The sequence below is a fragment of the Miscanthus floridulus genome, chromosome 10, assembly GCF_019320115.1.
Source record: "Miscanthus floridulus cultivar M001 chromosome 10, ASM1932011v1, whole genome shotgun sequence".
Classification (NCBI taxonomy): domain Eukaryota; kingdom Viridiplantae; phylum Streptophyta; class Magnoliopsida; order Poales; family Poaceae; genus Miscanthus; species Miscanthus floridulus.
The window spans coordinates 27,433,394-27,461,309 of record NC_089589.1 but is presented as its reverse complement, the minus strand read 5'-3'; the positions used below and the strand labels follow the sequence as shown (position 1 = coordinate 27,461,309).

The following is a 27,916-nucleotide window of genomic DNA, read 5'->3' as shown; positions in this document are numbered from 1 at the left end:
CCACGCACATGCGCAGAGACTCGTCCTTCTTCTTCACAAAGATAGCCGGACAACCCCAAGGAGAAGAACTAGGCCGAATCAAACCTTTCTTCAAAAGCTCATTTAACTGACTCTTCAGCTCGGCCAACTCATTGGGCGGCATTCTATAGGGCCTTCGAGAAATAGGAGCCGTACCCGGAATGAGTTCTATCTTGAATTCTACATCACGATCCGGAGGTAATCTAGGCAAGTCATCAGGGAAGACATCTGGAAACTCATAGACAACTGGTATATATTCAATGGCTTTGGCTAGCGTTGCATTGGCTGTACTATGGATAGCGATATCACGAGGTAACTGCACTAGAAAACCCTTCTTATCCATAGGATCTCTCAACATTACCACACAGGTTGATGTATCGATCAACACTCCATTCCCACTCATCCACTTCATTCCTAGGATTACATCGATTCCTACCCCTGGTAGAACTACAAGATCCACAAGGAACTCTCGATCCCCGATCTCAATCTTTACATCTTTAACTACTTGGTTAGTCATGATATTATTCCCAGCAGCACTAATGCAATAACCACCCTTGACAATTGTAATCACATTCATCTTATGCTTAGATGCAAAAGTAGAACTCACAAAGGAATGCGAAGCACCCGAATCAAAGAGCACAACTGCAAGGTGATCATTAACAAGGAACTTACCAGCGGTGACCACTTCACCAACAGGAATTTCCTCCACAGTAGTGTAGTGAACACGCCCCTGACAGACGTTTCCCTGAGCATTCTGCTTGGAAGGATAGGGACACTTATTAGCCCAGTGACCAGGCTGGTTACAGTTCTAGCATGGCCTGTTAGCTGGTGGGACATTGGAGCTGCCCTGTCCAGAGGTATTCTTGGGCAAGGAAATTGTGTACCCCTTGCAGAAACCAGTTTTAGCTTGATTCTTCTTCTGAGGTGGGCGGTACCGGACATTAGCATTGGGTGGACGATATTGGGTTTTGGATACCACTGGTGCCTTAGACTGAGAAGCACCTGCCTCAAAGTTTCTTTTACGGTTCTTGAAAGCAGCATACACCTTATCATTATTTTCTTGAGTCAGAGTGTCACTGATAAACTCATTGAATGTAACACACTTACAGTTGCCCATAGACTTCATCAGTTTAGGGGAAAGTCCCCTCTTGAAACTAGCTATCTTTTTGGCATCAGTATCAACGAACTCAGGAGCATACCTTGCCAGGTTGTTAAATGCCTGGAGGTATTCATTAAGACTCTTGTTGCCTTGAGTTAGCTTCATAAACTCGGTATGCTTAATAGCCATGAGACCAGGAGGGATAAAATGTCCCCTGAAAGCTACCTGAAACTGGTACCAAACTATCTCGATGTTTGCAGGGAAGGTGGTCCTGTGATGGGTCCACCAGATGCCTACAGGGCCTTGGAGCTGGTGTCCTACATACGAGGCCTTCAAATCTTCTGTCAATCGGAGCAATCCAAACCTTTTCTCTATTGTACTCAACCATTCATCAGCTTGTAATGGTTCTTCTGCCTCTCTAAAGATAGGAGGCTTTGTGTCCATGAAGTCCTTAAAGCTGCTATACTGGTTTGGCTCGGGTCCCTGGCGGACATGTCGGTCATCGCGGTTAGCCATTTGGTGCATAGCCTCAGCTAGCATGCGCTGACTTTCGACGACTGTCTGCATTAGCTCAGCTGGTGTGGGCGGTGGTGGAGGAGGTGTTTGCTCCTTGTCTCCAAGGTTACGACCACGATGAAGATTATAAGCCATCTGCAAAATGTATAGCCAATGAGCACTGATGATGTGGAAATTTGTAGATGAATTGTATAATTATGCCAAACTGACTCCAATGGAGAAAATGAATTTATACTATCAACAGAGGCACAATCATCCATCACAATCACACAACTCATCAAGCGCATCAATTGACACATTAATGCGATGAACTTAACCAGCAATGAGATAGATAGACCGCACAGACGGAAATTGTCAAAGGCTCACATACGTGGAGCATAACACGTTTGATAGGTTACATCCAAGCCATAGAGGTTCCAACTAACATTAAAGATAGCTTAAGGTTCGAGATTACATCCCAACGATTAACTTATTACAAGCTACTAGTTCATGCATGAGGATCAACAAAAGACTAGCTGTAGCGCATTAGCTAAGTAGTAAGCTAACTACGCATCGTCCTCGGAGTCGGTGTCGAAGATCTCTCCTCCATCTTCATCACTAGCAGGCTCTAACTCCTCAGCTTCACCCTCTCCTGCCACCTGATGATGAGGATGAGATGGGCTCTGGTGTCATCATGGCTGAAGATGATGACATTGAGATTAATGGACCTGAGGACGTTCCAATATATTTGTAAAGACATGGGAGACTTATAATGCTCTGGGGCTTGCCTTTCAGGAAAGAGGAAGGCTGGTGGTCAGGGCACTTGGGCAACTCCTCCGCGACGGCTGCTTCATCGACTTCCTGCACCTCGGGCTCCTCCTCCTGGTTGGCTCCCTCGAACTCCAGCAACGTCACTCCCTCCGGCACACCTATTGCATGAATGCGCACGATAAATATCATGAATGCACATGAACGAAGTTAGGGATGCTCGGGGAATGCACATGCTCACTGCAGTTCGCATTTTCCAACTTAAGCTCTATTCAAATCACTTTAACTTACCACGCTTATACAACCTAATGTATAATTGCTCATCTTCAGTTAAGGACCTAGCACCTGCACCTAAGCATATTCTCAAGTTAGGCTAACCCCTAAACAATCAACGAGAACATTGCCTCAAGCATACACTCAAACATTCATGTTTTAGCAAAAATGAAGACTATGTAGCGGTACAGTAAACTAGCCATAACTGGAGATTTATAAATCAAATTGACATGCAACAAGACAATTTGGAAATCTTATGAAATTGTCTACAATTAATTTTCAGACCTCAAAGCATGATTCAAACCTTTACCAGGTCGAAATCCTAAATCAACAGAACACTGTCCTACTAGACAGAGAGTAAACCAAACTGGAACCTAAGTTTAAACAGCTGTAGTTTCTAAACTACTAGGCCAAATGCCCTCAAATTTTGACAGGAGCTAGATACATAAATTATCTACAACTCTAGTATTCATCACATTCACAGAAAACCAAATTATCATGGGGAACTTTCTAAAGTCCCCAGATCTGTCCAGAAGGACATAATGGAAACAAATAATTATTAACTTATGTTGCAAACACATAAATGGACCAAACTAACTTTACTCACATCTTACACATATCACAAGAACACCAGAAAGTAGGGTGTTCATCACCAAAACATTTCTTTTAATACCTTTCTTAATTTATTTAATTAATTAAAGGAAATGGTAAACATATATGAAAACTACACCATTAAATCTACAAAAACTACCGTAGATACTACATGCTCTAAGTAGACTACCATAAAAATTTCACACCATTTGAGTAAGTATAACAACCTACACAAAAATGGTAAGGCAGAATGGCTTAAAATGGCATAATTAGGAAACCTTAGTGAAAAGTGTCAAGAAACAAATTTCATATTTTTCCTAGCATCCTTAGGGTACTAGGATACTCTCCAACAAATTTCATGGTCAATGGATTGATAAATAAATTACTAAAATTCACACAAGAATCATCCAATGATAAAAGGAAATTATATAACTCAAAAACTACACATGCAATGACTCTCAAATTTTAACCAGATCTTCCACTAAGCAAGATTAGATTACCCACAAAATTTTACAATTTTTGGATCACAGAAACTCAAGATATGATTTAAACAAGTTTGCATGCATTCAAAAACACATTTCAAGTTCCTATTTAATTCACCCAAATTTTCTACATAATGTGCTCAAGACATATTTTTCTTAAATACTAGACCTCACTGTGAGTCTAACAAAATTTGAATCATATCATTTGGATCTATACTTTAGGAATTACAAAATTTACAAAACAGCAGTCAAAACTGAAAATTTGAACTATCGTTAAGAACAACAGCCACTGACGTGTGGGACCCGGCTGTCAGCCGACCCCACCCGTCAGCGAGACAAAAACAGGGGAGGCGGCGTTCGATGGCGCGGCGGTGGTCTTGCTCGCCGACGGCGAGGACTCCGGCGACACTGAGGACACCGGCGACACTGAGGACACCTACGTGATCTCCGTGATGAGGTGAGTCGATTTGTGCTACCGGCAAGACCTATGGTTCACCCGGGGTGGCTCGTCGCCGGTGATGGCGGCACGGCAGAGCTCCGACGCGAGCTGCCGGCGACGTTGAGCCATGGCTGGCCCCACCGAGCTCGGTACGAGCTTTAGGAGGACACTACCGTGCTACACAAGCCAAGAAAATGGGACGGGAAGATTCCTAGCTACCCCAGCCACGGCGGCCTCAGCTCCGGCGAGGTCACGCCCATGGCGGTGACGGCGGAAGTGGCCAAAGCGCCCTTACCACGACTCAAACAGCTCGGATAAGAGGTGGAGGACATAGAGGCGAACACGACGGAGCTACGGTGAAGACGTAGCGCGCGTTTTTGCGGCGGTGAGCAAGCTCTGCGACGGCGGAGCTATGGCAGAGTGTGGGCGGCTGCGCTTCGGCGCTTCTGGCGAGTGGAGGAAATGAAGAGGAGGCAGAGCACGTGCAGGCGAGTGGAGAGGCAGCACGGCGTCGTCCATTTCAAGCCGGCCAGCGCGCGGTGCGGTCAGGACAAGTCGAGCGCGTGGCGGCCACGCGGCGGCCGTCTTCTGTTGCCTGTCGGCATTGACCGGACTGAACATTTCGTTTCAGTGCTCGAATGAACCGACTAACAGGCGAACTTCAATGTTACATAACTCCTAATCGGCTCGGCCAAAATCTAATCCAGTTGGACTACATGATAGAGCTAAGTGAGTACTCCAAATGACTCAACATAAGCTCGAGCTAATTCACCATGGATTTCCATCTACAAGGTTCCAAAGTCGCCTTCATGAAACTGGAAAGCAGTCCCAACACTTAGAAAAATTTTCAAATGTTGAATCCACCATCAATGTTGACTTGTGAGTCCTTTTTGAGCATGTTGTGCACATTTTCATGACTTGACTTCTAAACAAAGTTTGTTCCTTATTAAATTTGCTACAACTTTGCTTTAAGTTGCTCAAGCATGCATAGACTCTAAGCTGCACTTTTTAAATAGTCAAACTCAGGAGGTCTAGGGGTCCAAAATGGTCAACCCATGACTTGGAAACCTAATTAGGCAAAATGATCCACATGAACATTGTTCCTAATGACATTCTAGGTGTAACTAAGTTACTTAGGATGATTATTAGCCACACCACACATTGGTCACATAAGAATCAAGCATTGTATGTACTAAAACAATGCAAAACACATGAATTGTTATAATTGTTTCATAGTCATGTTTCACATGTTTCGTGATCTTGTTGCATAGTTCCAGCATGGCATGTTGCTTGGAGGAACATTGGAGCTACCTTGGCTGGTAGTGCCCTTTGGAAGAGCAACTGTGAAAGCCTTGCGAAATCCAGTCCTCCCTGGATTCTTCTTTTGCGGTGGACGGAACTTAGCTGCTGATGTCGGAGGGCGGAATGGAGCCTTATGTGTGACTGGAGCCTTAGACTATGAGGCACCCGCCTCATAGGCTCTCTTGCGGTTCTTCGAAGCAGCATAAATAGCATTGTTGTTCTCTTGGGATAGAGCATCACTAACAAACTCATTAAAATGAGCACACTTGCAATTTCCCATGGTTTTCATCAATTTGGGGCTAAGTCCCCGCTTGAAACTTGCGATTTTCTTGGCATCGGTGTCAACAAACTCCGTAGCATACCTTGCAAGGTTATTGAAAGCCTGCAGGTATTCATTCAAGCTCTTGTTTCCCTGTGTTAGCTTCATGAATTCCATATGCTTGATTGCCATGAGACCAGGAGGAATATAATTTCCCCTGAAAGCAGACTTGAACTGATCCTAAGTGATTTGGGCATTAGCGGGCATAGTGGACCGATGATGGCTCCACCAAATACCAGCTGGCCCATGCAACTGGTGAGAAGCATACTCTATCTTCAGCACCTCGGTCAAGCGGAGCAGACGGAATTTCTGCTCAAGAGTGTTCAACCACTCATCAGCTTGGAGGGGCTCTTCAGCTTCCTTGAAGATCGGCGGTTTAGTGTCAAGGAAATCTTTGAAGTCACTGAACTGATTTGGTTTCGGTCCTTGACGTGCACCCCGACCATCACGATTTGCAATCGTGCGGAGAGCCTCAGCCATAGTGCGCTGTCCTCCCGCAAGAATTGCCATCAATTCCGCTGGTGTGGGTGGTGGTGGTGGTGGGAGATCATCATCACCAGCCGCACCATTGGCACGTGTGCGAGGCATCTGCAACCATACGCAACCAGTAATTATTGGTAATGTCAGCACATTAGAGAGGAACAATGTAATTACGCCAAACTGAATTTACTGGAGCGAATATAAACTCATGTAATAAAACAGCGGCAATAATTCATTCTCCAGTCACCACATCACCAATTATATTACTAGCGCCATTCGAAGTGCATTCCAACATGACAAGTTCGAATTAAAAGATACATCCCACGTCACCCTTTGATGATTGACCAGAGAGATTATCCTTCAAGGTAAGCATAAATAACTAGATAGCAATTTATAAGGGAGGGAGTAATGCAAGATGAATGACATGAGTGAATATGATGCATGCACGTTCCGTTTTGAATCATGCACACAAATCTGTGAAAAACAAAATAAACAAAACAAAAAGGAAAAACCTAACCAGCTACTGGGCTAGCCCGAACAGATCCGGCGGCCCACAACTCGCGCGCGTACGCAGCCCAGCCACGATGCGGCCCAGGTCAGGCTCCCGCCTCAGCCATGGCGACTGACGCGCGGGTCTCGCCCGACAGATAGACAGCCAGGGGAGGAGAACAAGGCGGCGACAAAGCTCATCGCCGGTGACTCCTCTGGCGAGACCATCGGTGCTACTGTGTTCGCCTCACTCGTGCGAACCCATTGGTACCCTCAATCGAAGCTATTGCTGCGGCTACAGGGGGTGGCGACGAGCATGGCGGCGCACGGCCACGGCATGGCCGGCTCTGACGAGGTGACGACGCTACGGCTCTAGTGGGTGACTCTATGAGCATCAGCATCGCACCCAGGACCTAGCGCAAGAGAGAGAGAGAGAATGGGAAGGCCACGGTGGCGGTTGTCCGCGTGGAGCGCCATCTCCGGCGAGGTCAGCCATGGCGGCGGTGGAAGAAAACGGCGATTTTGCCCTTACCAAAGACTAATTGGCACAGCTGTGAGGTGGAGGAGGCAGAGGGGAACACGGCGGAGCGACGAGCAAGACGGCCAGCACGTTTTTGCAGTGGCGAGCTCGAACGGCAATGGCGAGGCTCGGTCGGAACTGGAGGGGCTGCTGCGGCTCGGCGCTGTGCGCGGTGGAGGCGAGAGATGAGAAATGGAGCGGGCGACTCGGTCGGGCAGGCGCTGGGGTCCTTCATGACGTGGCTGGCTGTGCCAGGGCGTCCGTGGCACATGGCCTGCGCGCTCAGGCGATCGGCGACGGGTGGCGCCACGTGGCCAGCGAATTCTAAAACGGCATGCACTGTAGCTAGCATTCAGTCGATTTGATCCGCCTGACAGCGCGACTTCAACGCATTAACATGACTAATCCATTGATCGTTTGCAAAAATAGTGTACATGAAAAATGTAGGTCTACCATCCATCTACCATTTCTTTTCAATGACCATCATCTAATTCTCCATGGATCAGAAGTTACATGAAGCCCAAGTTGGCTTGATCCAACTGAAAATGTGTTTATGACTTAGATAATTTTTCAGTGTTGAACCCACCTTCAAAGCTGACTTGTGGGACCTTTTTGAACATGTTCTATCCATTTTAATGAGATGGTCATATTGAGACTTTTGTTCCTTGATAAATTAGCTACAACTTTGGTAAAGAGTGCACAGTCATACAAAGTCTCTAAGTTGGACTTTTGAATCAGTCAAACAATGTCACTCTAAGGGTCATTAAAAGTCAAACCTCCACTTGAGGGCAATTTAGTCATTTTGATCTACATGAACAATGTCCAAACAATTACCCTAAGTGTAGTTAAGGTGTATTAGACCATAATCAACCACTTTACACAAATGCAAATGCCAATTTCTAATGATCACATGTGATGAAGCATAAAACAATCAATTTACTCAATTGTTGCAATTCCATGTTTCACATGTTTCATTACTTTTGTTGCAAGCTTAACTTGCCACATTCCTACCATGTTGCCATGTTTCAAGTATGAGAAACTCATGTTGCATTCACATGTTGCACTACTACCATTCATAAGCAATCAAGTATGAAACAAACAGAATTGCGAATGTTGCATATGTATGTTTCAGTGACAATGGCATGATGAGATAGATGATGCACATGTTTATGAAATGAAATGCAATTTGTAGAAGCCAAACACCTAGGGTGTTACAGACCGGACGCTGAGGTCCAGCGTCTGGTCAACAGACCAGAGCGTCCGGTCACCCCGAGTTATGCCCAGTGATGGGGTACAATGGCTCTATTTCGTGGGGGCTTCTATTTAAGCCCCATGGCCGGTTCAAGCTCATACTCTTGGCCATTTGCATTGACATAGCAACCTTGTGAGCTTAGCTAAAGCCCTCCCACTCATCTCCATCATTGATCCATCATCATTGTGAGATTGGGAGAGAATCCAAGTGCATTGCTTGAGTGATTGCATCTAGAGGCACTTGGTATTCGTGTTTTGCTGTGGATTTCGCTTGTTGCTCTTGGTGGTTGCCACCACCTAGATGACTTGGTGCAGCGGTGGAGGATTGGCATGAGTTGGTGATTGTTCGTGGCCATCTCCGGTGATTGTGAGGGGACTTGTATCTTCCCCGGTGGAGTGCCGAAAGGTAACTCTACTAAATTGCTCGTGTCATTGAGTTACCTCACTTGTGGGTAGGTTCTTGCAGTGTCCAATCGTGTGGATGAGGTTTGTGAAACACCTCTTAGCCACCGAACCACCAAGTGTTGGTCGACACAACGGGGACGTAGCGTGTTGGCAAGCACGTGAACCTCGGGAGAAAATTGGTTGTCTCTTGCCATTCGGTATTCTCCCGGTGATTGATTATATATTCATCTTGTGATTGGTTCACTCCCCTACACGGTGGTATAATCATCCTACTCACTCATTTACTTTCTTGCAAACTAGTTGAGACAAGCTCTTTAGTGTAATTAGAATTGAGAGCTTGCTTTGTTATTTAAGTTCATCTAGTGGAGCTCTTTAGAGTAGCAAGATTGAGAGCTCTTAGTGAGTAGTATCATAGCAAGTTGTGTGTCTAAGTAATCATTGCAACTAGAATTGTTGAATAGGTGGCTTGCAACCCTTGTAGAGCTAGAGCAAGTTTGCATTACGCTATTTGTCATACTAATCAAATTGCTCTAGTTGATTTGTAGATTTTTAAATAGGTTATTCACCCCCCCCCCTCTAGCCATATTAGGACCTTTTAAGTGGTATCAGAGCCATGGTCACCGTTTGATTAAAGGCTTAACAACCTCGGTGTCAAATTATGGCTCAAGTTGTGTTCAACCATGTGGGGGGCAAATTACCGTTCTTTGATGGCACATGCTATGATTATTGGAAGAGAAAGATGAGGATGTATCTTTGTTCAATCAATGATCAAGTATGGGAAGTGACCGAAAATAATTATGCTATCATTGATCCCGACAATCCCACCAACCAAGATAAGACCAACAAGCAATGCAATACAATGGCTCTCAACACCATATACAATGCCAGTGATTCCAAGGTGTTTGAGCAAATCAAGGATTGTTAAAGAGCCAATGAGGTGTGGAGGAGATTGGAGGAAACATATGAGGGCACACCGGCGGTGAAGAGTGCCAAGTTATATATCCTCAAAGATAAATTGACAAGCTTCAAGATGAAGGAAGATGAGAGCATTCCGTAGATGTTCTATCTCTTGCAAGTCATTGTCAATGATTTGAAGGCATTGGGAGAGAAGATCAAGGATGATGATGTCTCTCATTGGTTCTTGATGTGCCTACCTCCAAGGTTTGAGATGTTGAGATTGCTTATCATAAGAGGAGGATTGAAGGAGATCACCCCTAACCAAGTACTAGGTGATGTCATGACCCAAGAGACATACCGTGTGGAAAGGGAGGGGGATGACAAGGATGACAAGAAGGAAGAAGAAGACAAGAAGAGGAAAAGTATAGCATTCAAGGCTAGCTCATCATCATCCAAGAACAAGGGCAAGTCCAAGAAAGAATCAAGTGATGATGATGATCTTAGTGATATTGATGATGAAGCTATGGCTCTATTTGTGCACAAGATGGGCAAGTTCATGAAGAAAAAGGGCTATGGTGCAAGAAAGAGAAGAGATCACACCAAGAACAAAGAATATGTAAGAAGATGCTACAATTGCAAGAGCCCCGATCATGTTATAGCAAATTGTCCCTACAATAGTGACAATGATGAGGATGAGAAGAATAAGCACAAGAAGGACAAGAAACAAAAGAAGGAGAAGAGAATGACCTTCCAAAAGAAGAAGAAGGGTGGAGGCTATGTGGTCACTTGGGATAGAGATGGCTCTTCGGATAGTGATGACTCTAGTGATGATGACAAGAAATCCATCAAGAGAGTACTAGCAAGCATCGCCATCAACAACAAGCCCTCCATCTTCGACACTCCATCAACATGCCTCATGGCAAAGCCTACCAAGGTAAAATATGATGTGAGTGATGATGATGAATGTGAAAGTGACTCTTGTAGGAATGATGATAATGATGATGATGATGAGGAGTACACCAAGGAGGAGCTATTGGACATGTGTGAGCAAGTGCACACTTGCAATGAGATGAAGAGAAAAGAGTGCAAAGAATTACGCAAGAAAGTAAAATTTCTTAAGCAATCCTTTGATGAGCTCAATGGCAATCATGAGAGGCTAATGGAAGCCCATGAGAAACTTGGCAAAGCTCACTCTAAGCTTGAAAAGGCTCACTCCTCTCTCATTGAGCAAGTCAAAGTGGAGGAAGCCAAGAAGGAGCAAGTGATAGTATCATGTGATGTGGGACTAACATGTGATCTTATTGATGAATCTTTTTATAAGCCTATTGTAGTTGCTCCCACTAACACTTCTTGTAGCACTACCACTTCCACTTCACCTATGAATGATGCCTCACTAATGGTGGAAAATAAGACCCGCAAGAGGGAGGTGAATGAGCTCACTCATGGCTTAGGCAATGCCTATGGTGGAGATGCCCGCTTGCTAAAGTGCTTGGGTAGCCAAAGGTTTTCTCTCAACAAAGAGGGATTAGGCTATACCCTCAAGAAATGCAAGGCGGCCTTTGTCACTCCCAAAGCTAGCTTTGTGAAGGGCAATGGTCGATTTTGCAATAGATGCAAGCAAGTTGGGCATATAGAGCAATATTGCAAGACTAACAAGAACAATCTACCCAATGTATCCTTAATTAAATTTGATTATTGTTATATGCTTGTTAAGGGTGCTAATGGTGTGAAGGCTAAGTTCATTGGTACACCAATTGTGGGCCCAAAGAAGAAGGCTATTTGTGTACCAAAGACCTTGGTAACTAACCTTCAAGGACCCAAGCAAATTTGGGTACCTAAAAAGAATTAATTTTCTTTTGTAGGCCAATTATAAAGCCGGAGGGAGGCATTGGGTGCTTGATAGTGGGTGCACACAACACATGACCGGTGATCCAAGAATGTTCAATTCAATCAATGAAAACAAGAGCAATGGGATTGATAGTATCACATTTGGTGACAATGGCAAAGGCAAGGTCAAAGGGCTTGGTAAGATTGCAATATCCAATGACTTGAGCATTTCCAATGTGCTACTAGTAGAGAGCTTGAACTTCAACCTATTGTCGGTAGCTCAACTATGTGATCTTGGTTTCAAGTGCATATTTGGTGTGGATGATGTGGAAATCATAAGTGTAGATGGCTCTAACTTGATATTCAAAAGATTTAGATATGAGAATCTATACTTAGTTGATTTCAATGCTAGAGAAGCTCAATTGACAACATGTTTGATCACTAAGTCTAGCATGGGTTGGTTATGTCATAGAAGGCTTGGTCATGTTGGAATGAAACAATTGAACAAGTTGATTAAGCATGACTTAGTTAGAGGCTTGAAAGATGTCACTTTTGAAAAGGATAAGCTATGTAGTGCATGTCAAGCCGGAAAGCAAGTTGGTAATACACATCCTAAGAAGAGCACGATGAGCACATCTAAGGCATTTGAGTTGATGCACATGGACTTGTTTGGACCAACCACATACACTAGCATTGGTGGAAACAAGTATGGATTTGTGATTGTTGATGATTTCACTAGATACACATGGGTGTTCTTTCTTGTTGACAAGAGTGATGTGTTTGCAACATTCAAATCTTTTGTCAAGAGCATTCACAATGAGTTTGAAACAACCATCAAGAAAGTGAGAAGTGGCAATGGAAGTGAGTTCAAGAACACAAGAATTGATGAGTTGTGTGATGAGTTTGGAGTTAGACATCAATTCTCGGCCAAATACACCCCTCAATCAAATGGCTTAGTTGAAAGAAAGAATAGAACTTTGATTGGCATGGCAAGATCAATGTTGAGTGAGTACAATGTGAGTCATTCATTTTGGGACGAAGCAATCAACACGGCTTGCTACTATAGCAACCGACTCTATTGTCACCCCATGATGGAGAAGACACCTTATGAGCTATTGAATGGAAGAAAGCCAAATATAGCATACTTTCGGGTCTTTGGTTGTAAATGATACATATTGAAGAAAGGCACTAGATTGAGCAAGTTTGAAAAGAAATGTGATGAAGGCTTCTTGCTTGGTTACTCCACTACTAGCAAGGCATATAGAGTTTGGAATTTGGCTAGTGGTACTCTTGAGGAGGTTCATGATGTGGAATTTGATGAAACAAATGGTTCCCAAGAGGAAGATGAGAATCTAGATGATGTGAGAGGCACTCAATTGGTCAAGGCAATGAAGAACATGGACATTGGTGATATAAGGCCTAGAGAGGTGATTGATGTTGAAGATGACAAGAATCAAGTGCTCTCTAACTCAAATGTGCAAGCTAGTGGTTCTCATGATCAAATTCAAGCAAGTACTAGTCATGACAAAGTGTTAGATCAACAACAAGTGGCTAGTTCATCATCTCAACCAAATGATCAATCAAATGCAAGCAATCAAGTGCAAGTGCTTCAACCAACCAATGTTGCAAGAGATCATCCATTGGACACTATCATTGGTGATATTTCAAGAGGAGTGCAAACTAGATCAAGATTGGCATCATTTTGTGAGCACTTCTCATTTGTGTCATCTATTGAACCCAAGAAAATAGATGAAGCTTTGGAGGATGTTGATTGGATAAATGCTATGCATGAAGAGCTAAACAACTTCACAAGAAACCAAGTATGGGAATTAGTTGAGAGGCCTAAGGATCATAATGTGATTGGAACTAAGTGGGTCTTTCAGAACAAGCAAGATCAAGATGGGATAGTCATAAGGAACAAAGCAAGATTAGTGGCTCAAGGATACACTCAAGTTGAAGGTCTTGACTTTGGAGAAACATATGCCCCGGTTGCAAGATTGGAAGCAATTAGGATCTTGTTAGCCTATGCTTGTGCCCACAACATCAAGTTGTACCAAATGGATGTCAAGAGTGCATTTCTAAATGGATACATCAATGAGTTTGTGTATGTTGAGCAACCTCCTGGTTTTGAAGATGAAAAGAAACCCACCCATGTTTACAAGTTGAGAAAGGCTTTGTATGGATTGAAACAAGCACCAAGAGCATGGTATGAGAGATTGAGGGATTTCCTACTCTCTAAGGGATTCAAGATGGAAAAGGTTGACACCACTCTCTTCACCAAGAAGCTTGGCAATGACTTGTTTGTGATGCAAATCTATGTTGATGATATCATATTTAGGTCAACAAATCAAGAATTTTGTGAAGAGTTTGGAAAGATGATGGCAAGTGAATTTGAGATGTCCATGATTGGAGAGCTTAGTTACTTCCTTGGTCTTCAAATCAAGCAATTGAAGTATGGCACATTTGTGAGTCAAGGAAAGTATATCAAGGACATGCTAAAGAAATTTGGATTGGATGATAGTAAAGCTATTAGTACACCAATGGGGACAAGTGGAAGCTTGGATAGTGATGCTAGTGGCAACATGGTGGATCAAAAGATGTATCGGTCTATGATTGGAAGCCTACTCTATGTGACTGCATCAAGACCGGATGTGATGTTTAGTGTATGCATGTGTGCTAGATTTTAAGCCTCACCAAGAGAAAGTCATTTGAAAGCAACAAAGAGAATATTGAGGTACTTGAAGCATACACAAGAAGTTGGATTGTGGTATCCCAAAGGAGCAAGATTTGAGTTGATTGGATATTCGGACTCTGATTATGCGGGATGCAAAGTTGAGAGAAAGAGCACATCGGGCACATGTCAACTATTGGGAAGATCACTTGTGTCTTGGTCATCAAAGAAGCAAAATAGTGAAGCACTTTCAACCACCGAAGCGGAATACATTTCGGCCGGTAGTTGTTGTGCTCAATTACTTTGGATGAAGGCTACTTTGAGTGACTTTGGATTTAAATTCAAGCAAGTGCCATTGCTATGCGACAATGAAAGTGTCGTCAAGCTCACCAACAACCCGGTTCAACACTCAAGAACAAAGCATATTGATGTCCGCCATCATTTCATAAGAGATCACCAACAAAAAGGGGACATTTGCATAGAGAGTGTGGGCACCGAAGATCAACTTGCCGACATCTTCACCAAGCCACTTGATGAGAAAAGGTTTTGTCAGCTAAGGAATGAATTGAACATACTTGACTTCTCCAATATGTGTTGATGCACCCCCATTATATGACATGCCTCTCCTTCAAGCAATTCAAGATAAAAATTGATTGGCATGGCATACATCCTTGCTAAGGACATGATCAGTGCATCTAGACATCTTTCACATTTAAATAGGCTCATTCATGAAAATTAAATGAATTTGATGCTTGTATGGTACCACTATTGCTTGTATGTTTGAAATGATCTAGTGGTAGCATATGACATATTTGTGGGCTTGTAAACCTAGTGTTTAATCTAGAAAATCAGCTATAAGTGTTTAACTCAACATGGTACAAGATAACCCTTATTTGGAGGTGTGAAGAAGCTTGTCCTTGGATCAAACCGAGTTAAATAACTTTTGCAAGTACTCTAGATTGAACCAAATTGGGAAAATGATCCTCACGTTACATGGTTTCACCCCAACCTATCTAAAATTTGAGCCCTCTTTTTATGATAATTGTTGACAAAGGGGGAGAGAAATTCACAAAGATAGTAAGATAGGGGGAGCAAACCAAATGAAATGACATTATAAGGGGATCAATCAAATTGCACACAAGTAGGGGGGGTAAGCTCATAAACTTGTATGTTGCATTTGAATGTGCATTTCATATACTTGCTTGCATAGCACAAGTTTTAAATATCAATATCCATGCTTGTGTGGAGTATGCTAGTCATAGGATTGAATGATGAAATGAAAGACTAGCATGCATAGGTTAAAGTAACTAGACTTATAATTCATTCTATGGAAAGTAGACCCTTGCTTGTAATATTGATCTCATAGGGTATTCTAGTTTTTGTATATGTCTAGTTACTAATGGTGCTAAGGATGGTATATTGGTGCACTCCGATTGGTATCATGCTTCAAAGGTCCATCTTTTATACCTTAGCATCATTTGGTAGAAATTGTCTCCTACACTTCCTATTTAATCATATGTGCAAGCTACAATCCAAACTCTTAGCACATATGTAGGGGGAGCAATTGCTACCGTTTGGAGTTCATGAAACTTGTCCATATTCTTTTACACATGGTAAATATGCTTGGGCAAGCAACATGGATTCTATTAAAATTCAATTCATATCTTTATGTAAGGGTTGTCATCAATTACCAAAAAGGGGGAGATTGAAAGGTCTAGTTTGGTTTTGGTTAATTGATGAAACCCTAAGTGCTAACCTAGTTTATCAAAGTGATTATGAGATAGGTAGCACTACTCCAAGTAATGAAGCAATGGCAAAGATCATGACAATGGTGATGGCATGGTGATGATCAAGTGCTTAAACTTGGAAAAGAAGAAAGAGAAAAACAAAAGGCTCAAGGCAAAGGTATAAATAGTAGGAGCCATTTTGTTTTAGTGATCAAGACACTTAGAGAGTGTGATCACATTTAGGATCGATAGCCGTACTATTAAGAGGAGTGAAACTCGTATCGAAATGTGGTTATCAAAGTGTCACTAGATGCTCTAACTCATTGCATATGTATTTAGGATCTAGTGGAATGCTAACACCCTTGAAAATGTTTGTGAAAATATGCTAACACATGTGCACAAGGTGATACACTTGGTGGTTAGCACATTTGAGCAAGGGTGAAGAAGATAGAGGTGAAAAGGAGTTAGTCACGCTGGTTACAAGGTGACCGGACGCTGGTCTCAGAAGGACCGGCGCGTCCGGTCAGGTGAGGCAGCGCAGACGCCGACGTCGATCTACTGACCGGACGCTGGGTCTGGAACTGACCGGACGCTGGCTACTACGTCCGGTCGTGCTGTCGTGGCTGCACAGAAACTAGGGTGACTGATCGGACGCTGGTCAGAGTCCGGTCAAGGTCGACCGGACGCGTCCGGTCAAGATTTGCTGTCTCTAGGAGCTTACTGTAAACGACCGGACACTGGAGGCTCAGCGTTCGGTCAGTTATGTCGGAGCGTCCGGTCACGTGTTTGACCATTGAGATCAGATGAACACAGTTGAACAGCGGGGACACGTGGCTGTCATCGAGAGACCGGACGCTAAGGTCCAGCGTCCGGTCAATAGACCGGAGTTGTGCTCAGTGAAGGGGTAGAACGGCTCTATTTCGTGGGGGCTTCTATTTAAGCCCCATGGCCGGTTCAAGCTCATACTCTTGGCCATTTGCATTGACATAGCAACCTTGTGAGCTTAGCCAAAGCCCTCCCACTCATCTCCATCATTGATCCATCATCATTGTGAGATTGGGAGAGAATCCAAGTGCATTGCTTGAGTGATTGCATCTAGAGGCACTTGGTATTCGTGTTTTGCTGCGGATTTCGCTTGTTGCTCTTGGTGGTTGCCACCACCTAGATGGCTTGGTGCAGCGGTGGAGGATTGGCACGAGTTGGTGATTGTTCGTGGCCATCTCCGGTGATTGTGAGGGGACTTGTACCTTCCCCGGTGGAGTGCCAAAAGGTAACTCTAGTAAATTGCTCGTGTCATTGAGTTACCTCACTTGTGGGTAGGTTCTTGCGGTGTCCAATCATGTGGACGAGGTTTGTGAAACACCTCTTGGCCGCCGAACCACCAAGTGTTGGTCGACACAATGGGGACGTAGCGTGTTGGCAAGCACGTGAACCTCGGGAGAAAATTGGTTGTCTCTTGCCATTCGGTATTCTCCTGGTGATTGATTATATATTCATCTTGTGATTGGTTCACTCCCCTACATGGCGGTATAATCATCCTACTCACTCATTTACTTTCTTGCAAACTAGTTGAGACAAGCTCTTTAATGTAATTAGAATTGAGAGCTTGCTTTGTTATTTTAGTTCATCTAGTGGAGCTCTTTAGAGTAGCAAGATTGAGAGCTCTTAGTGAGTAGTATCATAGCAAGTTGTGTGTCTAAGTAATCATTGCAACTAGAATTGTTGGATACGTGGCTTGCAACCCTTGTAGAGCTAGAGCAAGTTTGCATTACACTATTTGTCATACTAGTCAAATTGCTCTTGTTGATTTGTAGATTTTTAAATAGGCTATTCACCCCCCCCTCTAGCCATATTAGGACCTTTCAATTGGCTAAATCCACGAAAGGCTATTATCCAATGTGAGAGTGGTACAGTACACTTGACATCCAAGTTTGGAGAAGAAGTTATTTGCAAGGCAACTACAATGACAAGAGAGGTGTGCAGTGTTAATCAGATGAATGGTGCAACCATGGATAAGACCAAGGTTGTTAATGAGTTTCTAGATGTTTTTCCTGATGATTTGCCGGGTATGCCGCCAGACCATGATATTGAGTTTATTATTGAGCTTTTTCCTGGAACTGCACCTATAACCAAGAGACCATATCGGATGGGAGTCAATGAGCTAGAAGAACTTAAGAAACAGTTAAAGGAGCTACAGGATAAAGGTTTCATACGTCCTAGTTCTTCACCATGGGGAGCCCCAGTTATATTTGTTGAGAAGAAAGATGGTACGCAGAGGATGTGTGTGGATTATCGCTATCTTAATGAGGTAACCATCAAGAACAAGTATCCTTTGCCTAGAATTGATGATCTGTTTGATCAATTACGAGGTGCTTGTGTGTTCTCCAAGATTGATCTTCGCTCTAGTTATCATCAGTTAAGGATTCATTCATTGGACATTCCGAAGACTACTTTTACCACTCAGTATGGATTATATGAGTACACGGTTATGTCTTTTGGATTGACTAATGCCCCTGCATACTTCATGTATATGATGAATAAGGTGTTTATGGAATATCTCGACAAGTTTGTTGTGGTCTTCATTGATGATATTCTAGTCTTCTCCAAAACAGAAGCAGAACATGAAAACCATCTGAGATTGGTTCTGCAGAAACTTAGAGAACATCAATTGTATGCTAAGTTAAGCAAGTGCGAGTTCTGGCTAAAGGAAGTCTCTTTTCTTGGGCATGTTATCTCTAATGGTGGAGTAGCTATGGATCCCAAGAAGGTTAGTGATGTGTTGAGTTGGAATCCGCCTCAGGATGTGGGTGAAGTCTAGAGTTTCCTAGGAATGTCCGGATATTATCGGAGGTTCATTGAAGATTTTTCTAAGATTGCCAAGCCTATGATATCTCTACTTGAGAAGAGTGCTAAGTTTGTATGGACTGAGCAATGCCAAGCTAGTTTTGAAGAGTTGAACAAAAGGTTGACTACAGCTCCGGTGCTAGTACTACCAGATCTGAACAAGAGTTTCTCCATCTATTGTGATGCATCTTGACTTGGTCTGGGTTGTGTTCTTGTGCAAGAAGGACGAGTAGTGGCTTATGCATCTAGGCAACTAAAGAAGCATGAACTAAATTATCCCACCCATGACTTGGAGTTAGCAGCTGTGGTTCATGCATTGAAGATTTGGAGACATTATCTTGTTGGACATATGTCTGACATTTATATAGATCACAAGAGTTTGAAGTACATTTTCACTCAATCCGATTTGAACTTGAGGCAACGTTGTTGGTTAGAGCTAATCAAGGACTATGATTTGGAGGTACACTATCACCCTGGCAAGGCAAATGTTGTAGCTGATGCTTTGAGCCGAAGGAGCTATGTTAATGCAGCACTAGTGACAAAGTTACCTAAGGAGTTATATGCTGAATTCGAGCATCTTAATTTGGGAATAGTTGCTAATGCAATGGAATTGGAAGTGGAACCTACACTTGAACAAGATATCTGCAAGGGTCAGTTGGAAGATGAGAAAATCAAGGAGATAGCAGAACTTATCACAATTGGCAAAGCACCAGGTTTTCGATTGGATGATCAGGGAACAGTGTGGTTTGGAAAGAGAATATGTGTGCCAGAGATAAAGTCCATTCGAGAGATGATTCTAAGAGAAGCCCATGACTCAGCATACTCTATCCATCCAGGTAGTACTAAGATGTACCTAGATCTGAACGAGAATTACTGGTGGTATGTTTTGAAAAGAGATGTGGCCGAGTATGTAGCAATATGTGACACATGTCAGCGAATTAAGGCAGAACATCAAAGACTAGCGAGTTTACTTCAACCTATGAAGATACCTGAGTGGAACTGGGAAGAAGTTGGTATGGATTTCATTGTTGGATTACCACGCACTCAAAGTGGTTATGACTCAATTTGGGTAATAGTAGATCGGTTGACTAAGGTTGCTCACTTCATACCGGTCAAGACTACATATACGGGTGCAAAGTTGGCAGAATTATACATGCAACGGATAGTATATTTGCATGGAGTTCCTAAGAAGATTGTGTCAGATAGAGGTACTCAGTTTACCACACACTATTGGAAGAAATTGCATGAGTCTATGGACACTAAGTGGAACTTTAGTTCAGCTTACCATCCACAAACTGATGGACAAACAGAGAGAACCAATCAGATCTTAGAGGATATGTTGAGAGCTTGTGCTTTGCAATATGGTACAAGTTGGGATAAGAGTTTGTGTTACGCTAAGTTCTCCTACAATAATAGTTATCAGAAGAGTCTCAAGATGGCACCATTCGAGGCACTATATGGTAGAAAGTGCAGAACTCCATTGTTCTGGAATCAGACAGGAGAAAGTCAATTGTTTGGACCTGAGATTCTCAAGGATGCTGAAAGGCAAGTGCAGACTATCAGGGAAAACTTGAGGGTGGCACAACCTAGACAGAAGAGTTATGCTGACACTCGGAGAAGGGAATTGGTTTTTGAAATAGGGGACTATGTTTACCTAAAGGGGTCACCTATGAGAAGTGTGAGAAGGTTTAACATGAAAGGAAAATTAGCACCAAGGTATATTGGACCTTTCAATATTTTAGAGAGACATGGAGAAGTAGCTTATCAGTTGGAATGGCCTGAGAGTTTGTCAGGTGTACATGATGTGTTCCATGTGTCTCAATTAAAGAAGTGTTTGCGTGTACCAGAGGAGCAGATACCGTTGGAAGAGCTTATAGTTAAGGAAGATCTTACATATGAGGAATTTCCGGTAAAGATTTTGGAGACGGCAGAAGGAGTTACAAGGAGCCGAGTTATAAAGATGTGTAAGGTTCAGTGGAATCGGTATACAGTAGATGAGGCTACTTGGGAAAGAGAAGAGGATCTGAGAAAAACATACCCGCAGCTTTTCGAGTAAGCATCGCCCGAATCTCGAGGACGAGATTCATTTTAAGGGGGGTAGAATTGTAATACCCTAAAATTTGCTTTTCTTCAAATAGAGCTAAATTCATTTAATTATGAATTTTTGTGTACATTTAAACCTAGGGAAAATAATAATCTTTATTGAAATTAAAATTCATCATAAGTTTAGCAACATGGTTGTGCATTCATGTGTTGCATAGTATTTCTTTTCTATTGTGTGTTTTGAAACTAAACTTCAAAGTGTTTGAAATGGATTTGAAAATGTATTTGAAGAACACTTGAGATAAAAAGAAAATGGAAATTTTCCCCTCTCTCTTGGCCTTGGTCCAGCTGTAGCAGCGTCGACCTGCTCTTTCCCGGCGGCCCAGCTCCCTTCCTCTTCTTTTGTGGCCCGCTCCCACGCGCAGGCCCAAGCAGCAGCGCGGCCCGTCCTCTTCCCCGCCTGACGCCGTTTTCCTCTTCCCGCCACAGGCTGGCCTAGCCAGGCCGTAGCCCAGCAAGCCAAGCCCGCACGGCCGCTCGTGCTCTTCCTCTCTCGTAGTGTCTACTAGGCAGGCCCCGCTCGTCAGCACAGCTCATCTTCCTCCCGTCGCAGCGCTAGACATCACCGGCCGAGTCCGTTGTCGCCCCGTTTCCTCTCCGTCTTGTGTGCGCTCCAAGCCAGCGCGGTCCCATAAATAGCAAGCCCAGGTGTCATGCCTCTTTTCCCTAAACCACCACACCCCAGAGCTCCCTCGCCGTTGCAGACCTAGATCGCCACCAACGCCGTCCGTTCCACCGTGCCCTACGCCGCCACCGAGCCATCTCCGTCTGTGCCAAGTGTCGCGGTGAGATCACCGTTCCCTCCACCTTCTTTCTGAGTAGATTCCGTGGGAAACCGAGGTCCCGAGCCCTTTTTCCCATTTCGCCAGCGAGTTTCCGCCGTCGTCAATGGCAGCCACCACGCCGGAGCCCTATTCCGGCCAGGTGAAGCACCCCAACCCGCCTGAGCCATCCATCTCTGAATCAACGCTCCAGATCGCGTAGCCTTTCGATCTGTGTAACCGGTCCACCGGCACAGTGTGGACTAGGTCCATCATATGGGTCCACGGCCGGTGTATCACTCTGGCCAATCCCGGTCCACCATGTGGCTCCACGCCGGTGATGACACAGTCAACCGCCGGCTGCCGCTGCACTTTTTTGCTTAGCCCCCTGCAGATCCGCGTTATAGAACCCGTAGTCCTTTCAAGTTCAAAAATAATTCAAAGCAAGTCCTTTTTCTTCTATTTTAAACCCTGTACTTTATAGTATTAGAACCCGCCGTCCAACAGAGGCAATTTTATAGGTTAGACCTCGTGTTTATAATCAAAATTACTTATAGGTCCGTTTTAAAAACTACAAAACTGCCACTACCTTCTATAGGCCATAAAATCTCCGTTTTAACTCCGATTTGATCCGTTCAAATTGTGTTAGGTTTGTAATTTCATAATCTACATGTTCATACTATTGTTAGATATGTTTTCAACTTTTAAAATTTGAAGTTAGATTTAATCTATTATTTTTCTAAAGGAAATCCTGTTTAATTCATATCTTCTACGTTTTAACTCTGTTTTAGCTCATTCAAGTCACGTTAGATTCATAGCGACGAGATCTACGTGTTAGTAACAGTGTTTATCATATTACTATTTTTGGAATTTCATGGTTTAAATCATATCTTGATTAATAATTATGCAACTAGATTTTATAAATAAAATATGACTTGTTTTATTTTAGTTTTATAAACCAAATCTGAATTTGACTTAATTAAATTTATAATATTTATAAAATATCTTATATATATATATGAATTTATATAGTTAAAATAAATGAAGCCTATAGTTTTCTTTTCCACGTATAAAGCAAATCTCTCGGTAGTTGTATCTTTTCAACCGTAGCTCCGATTAGCGTGCTCTTCGCGTCTGTGTGTTCGTAGTGAGACGTAGATTAATTTTACAAACTTTTCATCTTGATTTTATGTTTGGTGTACTATTCTAATTTAGATCTATTGTTTGCTTCGTGTATGATTGTATGGATGCTTGTGTGGTGCTTTATGATTTCGTCCGGTCGGTGAGATATACGTGGTGATAAAAAAAGAAGAAGAATGTTGAAGATTAAAGCTTACTGAAGGATCGGTATTTAAGGTAAGTATAGCATGGGATCATCCATGTTACCTATTCACCTTTAATCACTTAATTCATACTGCATGTGTCTACATTGATTGCCACTAAGGATTTCCTAGTACTTTGTACCTTGTGCTTGATACCTATGGGGTATTGCATTGGGTAGTATGATGCTAGTGCTCAACTACAACCATGATCTTGTGTAACACCCGGTTTCAAGGACAAAGCCGAATGCACACCATATGTGAGCCCTAGAAGTCAAATCTCACATATAGCTACAAATGAAGGGGCAGCATCAATTCGTAATGCTTAATGTATAGCGAACTTAGCAAAAGAGATAACCTTAGAAAGAAATCAACGGATAGACAACTCTGATCTCTGGGTGCAGACTTCACTCCACTGGATCCAACTGACTAGTTGATCACAAGCCTAACTCCTTCAGACTCTAGCAAACTGATATCTAGCCTGAGGTGTGGGGGAAATTGCAAGAGTGAGTCCATGTCGAACTCAGCAAATATGGCAACAAGGTAGTGTATTCCATAACCACATGATCAAGTATGATTGAATAATAAATAACTTAAACATTAAACACAAATGATTATCTTAACAAGTAAAAGTCATCATCCCTTATGTAAGGATTCCAAGGCCGCTCGTATCCGTGAGCACGGCTATTATAACAGTTTTACACTCTGTAGAGGTTGTACACTTTCACTGTGAGTCATGATTTCCAAATGTATGGGTTTGCAAGGTCCAAACACCAGAAATCATATAAAGCTACTTAGAAGTTCGTCTAACCGGGAAGGGCCGCAGGGTCATCGGATATAGGAACCCCCCTTCCAATAAAAGGCCGCTTCCATAGCAAGGCACAACAGGACAGAGGCTGTCCTATACCCAACTCGCAGTATCCTCTAAGCCTGCTAGAAAAGGTCTCCCAAGCAACTAGAGCTAGAGCCATATAGCCCTCACAGTTGTATGTTAAATCCTGGATGATCACTTACAAGACAAGTCCTTATGTTGCTAAAAAGTCATCTTATTTATGTTTATAGCATATTCATTAATCAAGTTTCAAGATCATGGTTACAGAAAGAAAACCCAAGCTATACTTGCCTTAAACACCGATCCTTCGGTAAGCTTTAATCTTCAACGTTTTCTTCTTCTTCTTCTTCTTGATCTCCAACTTCTTATAGATCACCAACGCAAAACTCACTGACTAGACAAGACCGAAAAGCACCACACAAGCATCCGAACAAGCATGCATAGCAAACATACTAGATTAGAACAATACACCAATCAATGAAAAGATTCGAAATCTAATCTACGCATTGCTACGATCACACACACGCGAAAGGCACACTAATCGGAGCTACGATAAAACAGAAACATCTATCGAAGGATTTACGTTGAAAAGAAAACTATATGCTTTATCTATTTTAATGATCATAAAACATGTATAAGATATCTCAGGGGAATATCTAAAATTGAGTTAAGCCATTTTATACTTGAGTTATTAGATTTAGAAAACTAAGATAAATTAATCATATCTTAATTATAAATATCTTGATATCATTTATGCAAATTAAATTGAAATATAATAACAAATGAGAGTATATATATTCAAAGTATATATGTCACATTTAAACTTGGCAAATTACAATTTAAAGACATACATGTTTATGTCACTAATTAATCATCTTTTATTAATCAACATATATAGAACATGTGAGAGCAACTAATAGAACAATTATATTATGTCTCATAATTGATCTAAGCAAGTCATAATTAAAAAGGCATTAATGTTGGCATACGTCATATTTTATAATTATAAAAGATTATATATATACTTTTTAGTCATTTAAACATCTATAAATTAAAAACATAAATCATGTGAGGGCATCTGTTCATACTTAACACATATGCAACATTCAACTAATTATAATCTAAGACTATACTGAAGTTACTGATTAATCAAATTAACAGGTTATGTATAATCACCGAGATATAAAACCTATATTGTTTCTAGTTATAAAACTAATTATAAGCATGTTAATCAATTTAATATTTACCTATATATGAAAAATCATGTGACATGATAAACACTATTACTAACGCGTAGATCTTGACGCTATGAATCTAACGCAACTTGAATGGAATAAAACGGATCTAAGACGCAGAAGATATGATTTAAACAAGATTTCTTTTAGTCGAATATTAGATTAAATCTAATCACGAATTTTAAAAGTTAAAAACATACTGAACAGTAGTATGAACATGTAGATTATGAAATTATGAACCTAACATAATTTGAACGGATCAAATCTGAGTTAAAACAGAAAAGTTATGGCCAAAACAAAATCAGTGGTAAATCTGTAAATAAGTGAAAACGTATTTTGTATCTAAACCGACGAAACTACGCTTTCCAAATAGTAAAACAGATTCTAAAAAAGTGCTATGGGCCGCGGGTTTGAAAATAGAAAACTGGAGGGGCTCTTTTAGAACAAACCAGCGACAGCGGCGACGGCGACGGTAACGGCGACGGCGACGGCAACGACAACTACGACGGCGAGAGAAAGAGGAGGAAAAATATAATTTACTACACGAGGGATTTCCCAAACTAGGGGCTCCCCTTACGGTAGTTTTGGTGTGCTTTGTCCAAGGGGTTGGTTGATATATATAGGAAGAAAAACTCCCCACATCTACGTCAACTAGCAATATGGTACTAATTGATGTTGCACCCTCCACCTTTACTTATAGGCCTAATTAATTATTAAAGCACATTAGTAAATAAAGACATGGGCCTTTGGGCAAAAGAAAATCTGAGATATTTTATTATTTTCGAAATTAATTAATTTCATGGATAAAATAATTCTAGAAAAGTCCAGAATTGAATTTTAAGCCACGAAAAATACTCCGAAGGCTCCGAAAATTCAGAGAAAATTCTAAGAGATATTTTGGAACATGATGAACCCAAATAAAGTATTTCGAGCTCATAAAAATATTGTTGGAAACTTGGAACATAAAGATTAAGGTGAAGGAGGTAGGAATTAAATTCTAGACAGAAACTAGAAAATTCCTAGAGATAGATATTCGTCTACTAAACGTATAAAGAACACATATTTTGCACATAGAAACACGAGGTGCAACCGGCATGAATGCAACAAACACGTTTCTACCTTGTGATAAATTTTAAATTAATGAAAAAATTATTTTCCTATGTTTTCATGTGCACAAAAATTTACAAATAAATCATTTTAGCTCTATTTCCAGAAATTCAAATTTTAGGGTGTTACAATTCTACCCCCCTTAAGATGAATCTCGTCCTCGAGATTCAGAAGATGATGATCAAGACACTGGAGTGCACACTGCCATTGGATCTTCTCCACTTTCTCGAGTAGTTCCACCATCTTGACAAAGATTTCTCTTGACTTTGCACACCTGTTAACTTTTACTCTAAATAGCATACTCGCTGATCCCAAGATGTTGATAGGCCCTCTAATTAACTCTCAAGTATCCACAAACCAACTCTCTGGTACTCTTCCAATTGTTAGGCCTCTTCTCTTTTCCTTTTTAACAACCTCAATGAACTGTTGCAGCTGGGTGCTAGCTTATTCTTCACACTGACACTCCATATGCTTCTCACAAAGACCACTTTGGAATCCATTGGATGACAAACTCTTGTCCTCACTAATTCCAAAATGTAACACAATACTTCTCAACATGTCTTGCTAGATTTTTTTTAGTCCAAGATATCAAATCGACTACTTCATACATCCATATTCCAATTGATCCTCATGTATTACTCTCTTGGTCCAAAATAGATTCCAACTTCAAAACACTATTAACTATATATATGCTCAGGTTGAGTTGTGACTCTTAAACACAAAACTTAATCCATGGTGTCGTTCAATCTTCTTAGCATAGCTCTTTCAATTTGCTAACGGCATTGGCAACGACTTTTATTTCTTCTAAAGATAACACATACTTCTAAACCAAAAACATTTGGTTAATTGAACCCAACACTGATGTCACAATCTCAAACCAACCTACTGAAAGTGTCCCTTAGATTCTTATGATTCACGTAGATATCACTCTTCATGTCCAAGTAGATAATACCACTATGCTCCACAATGGATATCTCCAGATCTCATATATCAAATAGTCCATCTCAAGCCTCCATAGTTGACTTGATGCATAATTCACTGCTTTTCTTACATAGAGCACATCCATATCCTTGCCAACCGCTTTATAAAAGAAACTCTTGTGTTCAACACTATAATACCTCTAATGAACGTGTGATAGAATCTTACCATTCCGGGGAACTCTGAATCCCTCTTGCATACTTAAGCGGGTTCTAGCTCAACACATCTCTCTTGAGCGATTATCTGTATAATTCTATCATTAGAGACATCCCACAACCAAAAAGAGAACTCCATCCAAACTAAACTCACTTAAGTTGCCAAAGAACCAACTGTAGAGGAGTCCAATTCATCATATTTTCGTATGCCACCAGTGCCAACTTGTCTTGAGTTGAAGATTGAACTCCCAAGTGATGATAGCTTAAAGCGAAGACCAATCCTGACAAAATATTAGAGCTCCTTGTCGATGATCCAACCTGTTAACAATCTTGAACAAAGATCCTTGTGTCTGATAGTGATTCCTCAACCGTAGGAATAACCGATACTTCCAAGTGAAGCTATAGATTGTATGAGACCTCCATCGTGCGATTCCTTTATGCCTTGGCTACCCCCCTTAAGAACACATCAACCAGGGGCACCAAAGAATAGCTTGCATCTTCTCCTATTTGATCTATCCAATATATTCCA

At 41.9% G+C, this 27,916-nt stretch overlaps 1 long non-coding RNA gene across 1 annotated transcript in view; it reads right to left on the bottom strand.

Annotated features, from left to right (window-relative positions):
* Nucleotides 1–2,437: 2,437 nt before the first annotated feature.
* The window catches only part of LOC136486364 (uncharacterized), a 50,678-nt gene continuing 25,199 nt past the window's right edge, over nt 2,438–27,916 (bottom strand). The window contains exon 3 of the long non-coding RNA XR_010766781.1: nt 2,438–2,541. This is a non-coding gene — a long non-coding RNA (uncharacterized lncRNA). The remainder of the gene's footprint in view (nt 2,542–27,916) is intronic.